This window comes from Cyprinus carpio, chromosome A2 (assembly GCF_018340385.1).
Source record: "Cyprinus carpio isolate SPL01 chromosome A2, ASM1834038v1, whole genome shotgun sequence".
NCBI lineage: Eukaryota > Metazoa > Chordata > Actinopteri > Cypriniformes > Cyprinidae > Cyprinus > Cyprinus carpio.
Window position 1 is genome coordinate 23,156,441 of NC_056573.1, and position 9,923 is coordinate 23,166,363.

Below are 9,923 nucleotides of genomic sequence, written 5' to 3' on the forward strand. Positions count from 1 at the left end.
ATTTAACTGCAATTAATATGCAGTTAGGTGTCCAAAAATTACATTTAGTTCACAATTAAGTATACTGTTTTCGAAGTATATTATTTCTGTAATAAGTACTTATTTTAATAGTATGCTAAAGTGTACATTTTCACTAGGATCTCACTTTAATTTCAGCATTGCACCATCGTGTAAAGTTCAAGAAAAAGAAGAATCACAGTAATTCATACACACTAAGCTGTCAAAGTTCATACTTTGTCTCCACTGCTGAATAGTTATAGAGTATATCATGCTGTTTCATGGGAATAGGGTGACATGGACAGACTATGTGACCAAAACACTTTTTGATTTTACCTGGTCTCCCTAAATGCTAACAGAATGGCTGGAGCATAATGAAATGTGTCCCAGCACCACAAACACACACTTCCTGTGCCAGTAATTTACACTTCAAAGCTATGTGTCCTCTCTGCCCTGCATGCAAGCTTTCTTATTTATACAAATACACACACACACACACACTGCATGATGACTGCAATACCAAAAAATATCACACATACATATGCAGAAGTCCCTGTATGTGTGTATCCTCATTTAGACACTGTAAGATATCACACACCCACACACACAGCACAAATAATTTGAGCTAGTCTTGGCTGGTTCTCTATATTTCCATTCCCTCCCTCTCTTGTGATGAAGCACCCTGTTTTTCATCTCAGTCTTTTGGCTCACACAGTGTTTGTTTTGTACTTTGCTTATGGATTCTTCATATACATGAATACAAAGGCTCGGACAACACATTGCAAGAGCACTTGCCCCCATGTACACAAGTGTAGCAAACATCCTTATTAGCTTATTGTAGCATGTATGATCTACAGCTGATGGCTTGCATTAAAACCACATTACTGATGTAGACTATAATTTGCAATAGTTTTAGTACCTGGTGATATATCAAACATGTACATGTGTCTTTTTGGCCTTGCACTAGAAAGAAAAAAAATAGATCAAAGTCTTTGTGCACAGATCTACTACATTTCTGGAGCAGTTATGTCTCTTTCACTTAGCCAGAACAGGGTTGCCCAGAGAGAGATACTGGCAGGGTCAAACAGTTGGAAAAATCTGAAAACGTGCTCTGCTAAAATGTATCCAGCATACACGTTAAGCAAACCTTATTCAAGTGTGTGCAGTACAGTATAACAAAGTTATCAAACAAACTGTCAAATGCACATTTGCTTTTTGTTAATTGAGCTAAAAGAATGACTGTTCATGCAAATTACATTTCAGAAAACAGATGTAAGTTTCATATAAATTTTGTTTAGAAATCTTAGATTTTTGTTAAGAAATAGCCAAACAACTAACAACTGTAAATTCTGGAAATTATTTTATGAGCTTTACTACAGACTAAAAATGAACTGTAATATTTTAAATTATATTAATTTTATATGTTGTAAACATATTTTAGTATATACATTTATATTTTAATTAGAATTAAAAATAAATCTAATAAATCTCTGTTAAATTAACAATGTAAAACTGGCTTGATGAACTTCTGTGGCTCATGAATATTAATTAGATAATATAACTGGATGGTCTAAGAAAAATATTTTTGTATACATTTTCTTTACAAATCTTACATTTGTGTGGAGAAACAAGCAAACAACTGACAATAGTAAATTTTGTAAATTACTTTGAGCTTTACTACAGGCTAAAAATGTACAAATTTTTTTATAAATATATTTTAATATATAAATGCATATTTTAAATAGAACTACTAATATAAATCTAATAAATCTAAGCAAATATAATAATGTAAAACTGACTTACAAATATTAATAAGGTAATGTCACTGAATGGTCACATAATGAAGATTATCAAGCAACATCAGCTTAAAGTAAGTAATATTCATGAGCTAATTTCCACAGAGTTACATCACTAACTGCCCATCTTTGACCCTGCTGCTGGATGTCCATACTTAATGTGTTTTTGTTTCGCTAACAAACCTTTTCAAATGTCGATGCCATTAAACCATATGTGTTGTTATTCAGATAGCTGTTATAAACATAACTTAAAACTGTTTTAACATTCTCTTCAAACTTGTGCCCTTTCATGAAGATAGTTGACCTGAAACAGAGAACGGACCATAAAACAAGAGCTTACACTAATGCCCGGTGGGACTCTGCAATAGGTACTTGTCTTGCAGTATGAACTGCAGTCTGACATATTTAATAGCGCATTGACCCTGGTTTGTGTAGCTAGAAGCGTTTTCGTTAGCATAGTTGCATAGGCTATGCTACGGGCCTTGAAAGGAAAACAGGCAACGTTTCCAGAGCATTTGAGTTGAATTTGCAATTAATGTGGCATCAGCAGGAACAAAGGTCCAAGCATATCCTGCATGTACTGTAGAATGGTGAACGCACACACATTCTCCCACATCCACTAACACCCTTGCTCAGCCCTAGGGGACTCGCCTTTCCTTCTGTCAAACACCTCCATGTTAACAAAAGGCAATTAAACGCTGGCTGCTCACATCTATTGATCATATCTAACACAATTCACTTGCTCTGCCAATGTAGAACAACAGGAGCCACATTCAGCCATGAATCCCCTGCCTCCATTCACCCTCGGCAAGACAGACGCCCATCTAAAGATCCATATCTGCTGCTCATTTAACGTTTGTTCTTGTGAATCTCATAAAACATCACATTTCACCCCCCAAAACAAAAGTAAAATATATATATCTCTATTTTGCATAAAGAAAATTAAGCCATTTAGAACCATTAAGACGTTTTGCTTTGTGCCATTACTTTTATGACAGTTAAGCACATTTGTCCTTGTACAGCCATTACTAATGTGTCTGGATGTTTTTCTTTTAAGGCTTTTCTTGTCATTTTTTTTATGCTTAATGGAGACTTTCATGACAGAAATACATTCATTTAAAAAAAAGTTGAATATTACACAAAACAATGCTGACAAGAAAAATTAACTGAATTAAATTAAAGGAAGTACAAACAGTCATATGTAAACAATATATAATGTAATAATGGAAGTATTTAAAAAAATAAATTTGCATAAATTAATTAAATGCTATTCAAAATGTAGAGAGGGAGACTCTAGTAGATAGGTTTTTTATTTTTTATTTTGGGGAGACATGTTTTCTGAGATATTCCTGCCATGTGTGCTTCCCAAAAAGAGTTCTGTGCCATTAAAGGTGACCCTTTTCTCAGTAACCTTCCAAATGCTGTGCAAACAGTGAATTTCTATCCTGACTTTTAAAAGCTTTTAAAAGGTCTGAAGATGAAATAAGACTCTGTGTGAGAGAGGAATCCCGATTACAGACAGATACCGCAGTGACTGCAGACGAAAACACGAAAGGTCAGTGATTGCAACAGTTTGGAACAAAAGCAATGACCTTGACCTGATAGTTTGTGTGTGTGTGTGTGTGTGTGTGTGTGTGTGTGTGTGTGTGTGTGTGTGTGTGAGAGAGAGAGAGACAGAGAGAGAGAGCAGCAGCAGGAACATGATGCAGTACACAACCTCTCCTCTACTGCATGGTGTGACCTGTTCCTCAGTTAAAAAGGGCAAGGTGTAGATTGATTCTCTCCACCTGCTGACCTTTAGGACCAGATCTGATATGGACTGCTGATTAGACAAACAAACAGAAGGAGAGAGAGAAAAGAAAGAGTTTGTGTGTGTGTGTGTGTGTGTGTGTGTGTGTGTGTGTGTGTGGAGGTGGCGCTGCATTTTGTTGTGTCTGTAATTATTTCTGTATTTCTACTAAATCAACAAAAGAAGCAACAAAGGGTGAAGCTGGTGAGAGCTGGTTTTATGGTTTTAGCTGGTTTCGACCAGGTGGTCTAACAGCTAAGAAAGGCCCAAGCCCTTTTAAAAACCAATAAATCAGGCCAATCTTCATTCATTATTTTGAGTCATTTCTATTCAAGGAATAATTTAAAACCATTCACAAAACCTGTATCAGTGGTCCCTATGATCAACTTTGGATTATGATGCTTTTTGGGAAACACAGCCCTGAACAATTGGTTCACAAAACAAACAGTCCATATGGTTCTCACTCAGTGAACCCAAAACAGTTTCTTTCTAACATACATGATTCGTAATGAGAAGAGGCTTTGTCTGATGAGGCGCAACAGATGTTATGTTATCGCTGATATTACAAATAAAATATACTGCAAAATGATAAAAAAACTGTACAATGATGCGAAAGACAGCTGATCAGGAAAAACATATGAATAACAATCAAAACAGATTTTGCACCTGAATTACCCACCAGAATTGATAAAGAACATCTATCTGTCCTGGTTGCTTTCAGAGAGCTGGTCTAATAGCACTTTTGAGAAAACAGGTTTGGCGTTCCTCCCCTCTATCCATCTTGGCTGGACAGGTGAGGTGCAGATCTGTATTATTCAGAGAGACAGAATAACAAAATTGTATAAAGACTTAACAGGTAACATCCAGCTTTATGGAGAATTGATTCTGGCTTAGAAAAGAGCATTTAAACCAAGTCTAAATTAATCAAACTAAAGCATTTTTCTGCAACACAGTCATTAACAAACTCCATCAGTCATTAGTTTGATCCAGAACATGACAGGAACAATTGATTACTAGTGCAAACCATAATCAACACTTCAACAAGTGCATTGGAGAGTTGCTGTAATGAATTTATGGCTTTTGAAATAAATTTAAACAAGTAAATAAGAAGTGCGGAAAGCAACTATGATATAAAAACAAGATGTTGAAAAGCATACAAATACAAGCAAGTAGAAGTAAAATTTAACCAGCATTAGATTGGGTCTGTATGGGTAAGTTGTTTATATGAATATGACTCCCCGGTAGAAACATACAACACTGGAACAAAAGTATAATCTGAGAGTGTGTTGTTTGGGAATTCTGTAAAGCACACTGCTGCAGAAATCATTCCCTCTTTCATCTCTCTACATCCGGCTTTCATTTGACATTCCCCTCCATTCCCTGCAGTTCGTCATGCAGTCAGGTCACAGGTGCACTCAGCTAATGTATTCAATTAATCATATAATCCAGAAGAGACACGATTCACTCTTTTCGGCTCTAAGAAGCAGGACTGTGTTTATTTGGGGAGAGACTTTGTTTGGGACTGTTTTTGTTGTTTTCTCCTTTGACATTGTGTGTGTTTGGGACCATTTTGTTTGGTACCATGCAGTAGTGATGGGCACATTAAATTTTATTTAAATTCCTGAATCTGAATTGAGGCAGCAAATGCAAGAACATTAAATGAATTTAAAATCAAATAATTAATTTTTAACAGAAGTTTCGTAATAAATGAATGATGAGCTTTATTATTTTATTTTATTTTATTTTTAATATTTTTATTATTTATTTGGGAATGAACTTGTTTTATGCCATGTTTGTTTGGTTCTAGTAAATTGACTCATGCTACCATCTCATGCACCCCTTCATACTATTTGACTCCCTCAATGCGGTCAAACTCAGCGAGTGTGTGTGTGTGTATGTGTGTGCATATAAGCAAGGTGAACACAGCGGGAAGCCACCCCCTCAGATCCACTAAATCCACCGAGATCTTTCCTCCTTTCATGCACTGATCTTCCAACTTTTCTCACTCCATTTTCTCCACCACTCACAGTCAGAGATAGAGGGATAGAAAGACAGGAACAGCTCTTTGATGTTAGTCCCACCGGATCGATGAGACCAGGGAGGCACGAAGGGAAGTTAGTTCTTCATCCCTTTCTTTTTAGTCTTTTTTAAACTTCCTTGTTGTCTCAGTTTTGGTGGGTTTGCGTGGTGCTGAGGTGGCATGCAGGGCGTGGAAATGATTTTGAGAGCAGAGCTGCATGACCCTGTTAAGGTCTGGACACCAACACAATCACAAACACACACACAATCTCAGATAGACTATGACAGACCAAGCACTATTTGACCTTGTTTACACGTGGTATTTTCATTTTGGGCGATAAGTTGATCTGAAATATTCACACTTCAACCACATTAAAAAAATAAAAATAAAAAAAACTGGAAAATCACATATAAATGCATGCAAATACAGACTTCAGAGAACATCTTCAGTATGTCCGATGACAACATGCAATGGCAGATCATGTAAAACATATCCAAAGTGCAGCTAATACAGATGGCTGACAAATCTGCTCAATAACATAACTTTAAACATCACTAACATCACTATTTAAAAATAATAATTTAAGTTTAAAAGCACTGCTGCAAGCTAAAATAATGAATAAATAGTTGCTAATTAGTTGATTTGTCAAATTAGTTGATGATTAAATAAATCTGGTCCATCCCTACTCTGATGTGACAAGTCATTTTCTCAGGGACAAATCTAGAACTCACCTAAACCTTCAACACAATTCTTTTGCTGACTGCACTGCTATTTACCTCAGGAAATGCAAATGAAGTTATTACCAAATATGTTCACTAAAGCCTGATTCGGATGGTAATTGTTTCTCATGTGGACATCTGTAAAAATAAATTTACATATCACCTCAGTGATAAAACTCATGGATTCGGATGGCGATCTGTTCACAGAGGAGGAATGAGTTCTGTGATCATATGGACCTGGGAACGCGCTGCATTTAAAAATGTATTCTTATTATTCCAAGCATATTTTATAATATATAATCCTATTTATTATTTAATTATTCAAAACTCCTGTTTAAAAAGACGTGCTATAATTGTTTATAATTATATGCAATATTAGTTATGTAGCCTATATATCCGTTTATAATACACATTTTAAAACTTTATTGCATACCTGCTGCTGCCATAATAAAGACCGATTTCGATTGTTTGCGTGCTTTTCTTCTCTTTGAAGTATTGTTCTTTTAAATATTTCCCAGCATTTCAGAAATAAATATCTATGCAAATTACACTGAAGTACAACAGTTAATGTACCTTATGGTGTTCGGGAGTGCTCAAAAAGGGTTTAAGCACAGAATTTTGAATCAATTTCTTCTTGTAAACTCAGACGGCAATTAAATTACCACGTGACCTCAGAGTTTGCCAAAAAACAGTAGGTAATTTGGCCGGGGATTTTTACAGGGGTGGTGAGAGAAAAACACCGGCATCCTGGATTCAGACGGCAATTAAATCACAGACTACCCCCTGTAAATGGTGAAAATCACTTACGTCACCCTGAGAAACAATTGTCCGTCCGAATAGGGCTTAACTGTGCATGGACCAAAAGCTACAAATTACAGTACCTCAGTGATAAAGCACCTTAAAGTGCATACAGAAAAGGTGAATTTCACACATTACAGATCTGTGTACTGCACTGTACTAATGCAACCTTCAGTCTTATACTCCATTTGCTTTTTTTTTATTTCTGGCAATAAAGGCACACATTTTTAGCTCCTGCTCCTCACACTTCTTGCACAAGATTAAAAAAAAAACAAGCAGAAAGAAAAGAAACACTGGGGTTTGGCGCTCCCTGCTGGAATTTACACGCTAATGCATGGCAATTTGGTAACTAGATTACCTTGAAATGTGTTTACTACTTTGTTTTACATGTCCTCATATAGTCTTAGTGTAAGAAAGTGTATATTGTATAACTGTACATGTTCCCTAACCATAAGCATTCTAAACCAGTCAGCCAATCAAATCAGAGGACCAAAATTAAGTGTGTAAATTAATCATGAACACAGAATAAGTGTGAAATATGTGGATTAAGCTCATTTAACCTGTAAAAAAATAAACAACATCTTACTAACTAGTTTGGGGCTTTGCCTCATTTTGAAATGGGTCAGATCAGATTTGGAGCTTTGAAAGAGTACGGTCTCTCCGCTGGGTGTCCAGGGGAAATGGTTTGGAAAAGCACACAATACATCACCTCTCCAACATTACACTTCAAACACAGAGCTGCTCTCATCTTAACTCACCAGGGCTTCCGCAACAAATCCCTCGCTGAGCAACAAACCACAAACACGTCTCTCCCAAGTTTCTCAAACAGCTCACACTTCTAAGGTCTCTGCAAGAAAGTTTCAGAAACTCTAATTAAGGGCAGTGTATAAAACATCCAAAACTGCTGTCAAATCTTTAATACCCAAAACATTTTGATTATTTTATTGTAAATGGTATAGAAATATGAATGTGGTTAAAATCATAAGAAATCCACTTCACACAGCACATCTAATCTCATGGAACGTGCACAGTGTCTGCACTTAATGAATAGACTAAATGTATGTGTGTGTATATATATATATATATAAAATATGATACATTTGGAAATAAGGTTTAATATTTACATTTTTATATTATAATTACAATAATAAAACAAATATCAATTTAATAGATTTCCAAATAAAACTGTCATTTGATGTTTATTATTAGTTATTTAACATTTTATTGGAAGTTCAAGTAAAAATCACAAGTATTTGATGTTTAAAACTAGTTATGACAAGTACAATTTTATTTTAATAATTTGTCAATCATATAACAGCTTAGAACAAAAATGTGGGGGAAAAAACATGGCATGTGTCAAAAAAGGGACAGTCATGGCATCTAGGTGTCACATCAAAACATGTAAAATTAAACAACAATTGAGCATTTCTATTACAAGAGAGCCAAACTCTCGCTGTGTGCAAACAGCCACAGAAAATCTAAGAGAGCGACTTTATGGGATAAAAAGGAACAGAACCGAGTATTATTATTCTTTTAGTTCAGTCATATTGACACAAATGAGTATAGTAAGTGTTAGGGAACGGCCGTGGGAATCCATTTAGAGCTCTCAGTCTTTAGCTCTCATAGAGAGGCTTTGCTTATCTCTGACAGTTAGCAAATACACTCTGCACAAACACTCTCACTGACACCAGCCTTTATCTGGGCTCTGTGTACATATCACACGCCTGTAAACTTCCCATAAGGGCCATTACTCTTCTACTTAATGTGACAATGTTTCTGCATTCAATTTTTTTTGTCACACAATGGCTCAATAAATTCAAACACATTTAATGTATTTATCTCTGGAAACAAGAAGTACTCAGCAATCATTCAACTGGAAAATAATTACTCAATATCTGAAAAAAGGCCATGTATGATCTGTGTAATCCATGTTGAATCAGATTTCCAATCAAACATTTAACATAACCCATCTAAAATCATAAAATATAAATTTTCTGATATTCTAAAAGAGAGAGAGTGAGAGTGAGACTGAGAGAGAGAGAGAGAGAGAGAGAGAGAGAGAGAGAGAGAGAGAGCGAGAGAGCTTCTGAGAAGAAAAAAAAAGGTTTATAGTTTGGGTTATGTTTTGAAGTTTAATAGTGCTATGCTCAAATATTCAGCAATAAGCACTAGCAATAGTGCAAACAACTGAAAGTTGTAACTCAATTATGTAATAACTAGTCAATTAAGTCATAACCTACATATAGTTGGGTCAAATGACCACAGTTCTTTATACACAAGGTCTTGCTCTTGACCTTGGTTATTTTATACCTGAGCATCAAAGATGAGCTATTTCTAACATCTCTGGGGGTGTTCATTTCAAATCATTCATGCACACTTTCTCATTAAAGCCAAGCACCAGGAGAAAAGCAATATTCATTTTCTGATATTGTACATCTGCTGTCAGAGGACGACACTTAATGATCCACTGAGGGTAAACAGCAATTGTAATCTTATCTGAGATGAAAATCTCTCTTCACCTGCAGTCTGTTTCACAGCTTACTGTAAAGGAGGAGTTTTGTTTGCTGAAATCCAAGAGTTTAGTTGATAGCAGATGTCTGACACCCACATCCTGGAAGTCAGACCACTTACAAACACCTTAGATAACATCATTAAAGAAAAGTATTGTCTTGTATTGCATATGTCCATCTCTTATAACAAAGGGTTGGTGGCGTTATCTTATCTGTCGGACAGGTTGAAGAGAAGAACAGGGAAATAAAAAAGAAAAAAAGAGTGGCATTTGGAAACTAATGTGTGAGGTCTGA

At 35.7% G+C, this 9,923-nt stretch overlaps 1 long non-coding RNA gene across 2 annotated transcripts in view; it reads right to left on the reverse strand.

Annotated features, from left to right (window-relative positions):
• LOC122134694 overlaps positions 1–9,923 on the reverse strand; it is a 72,375-nt gene that overhangs the window by 52,642 nt on the left and 9,810 nt on the right. Inside the window, exons 2-4 of one of the 2 annotated variants that reach the window (XR_006153041.1) lie at positions 7,878–7,966; positions 4,262–4,388; positions 1,922–3,615 (exon numbers count right to left, since the gene is read on the reverse strand). This is a non-coding gene — a long non-coding RNA (uncharacterized LOC122134694). Of the gene's footprint in view, positions 1–1,921; positions 3,616–4,261; positions 4,389–7,877; positions 7,967–9,923 lie in introns of those variants that run through there. The other variant, XR_006153042.1, reaches the window with a different exon arrangement.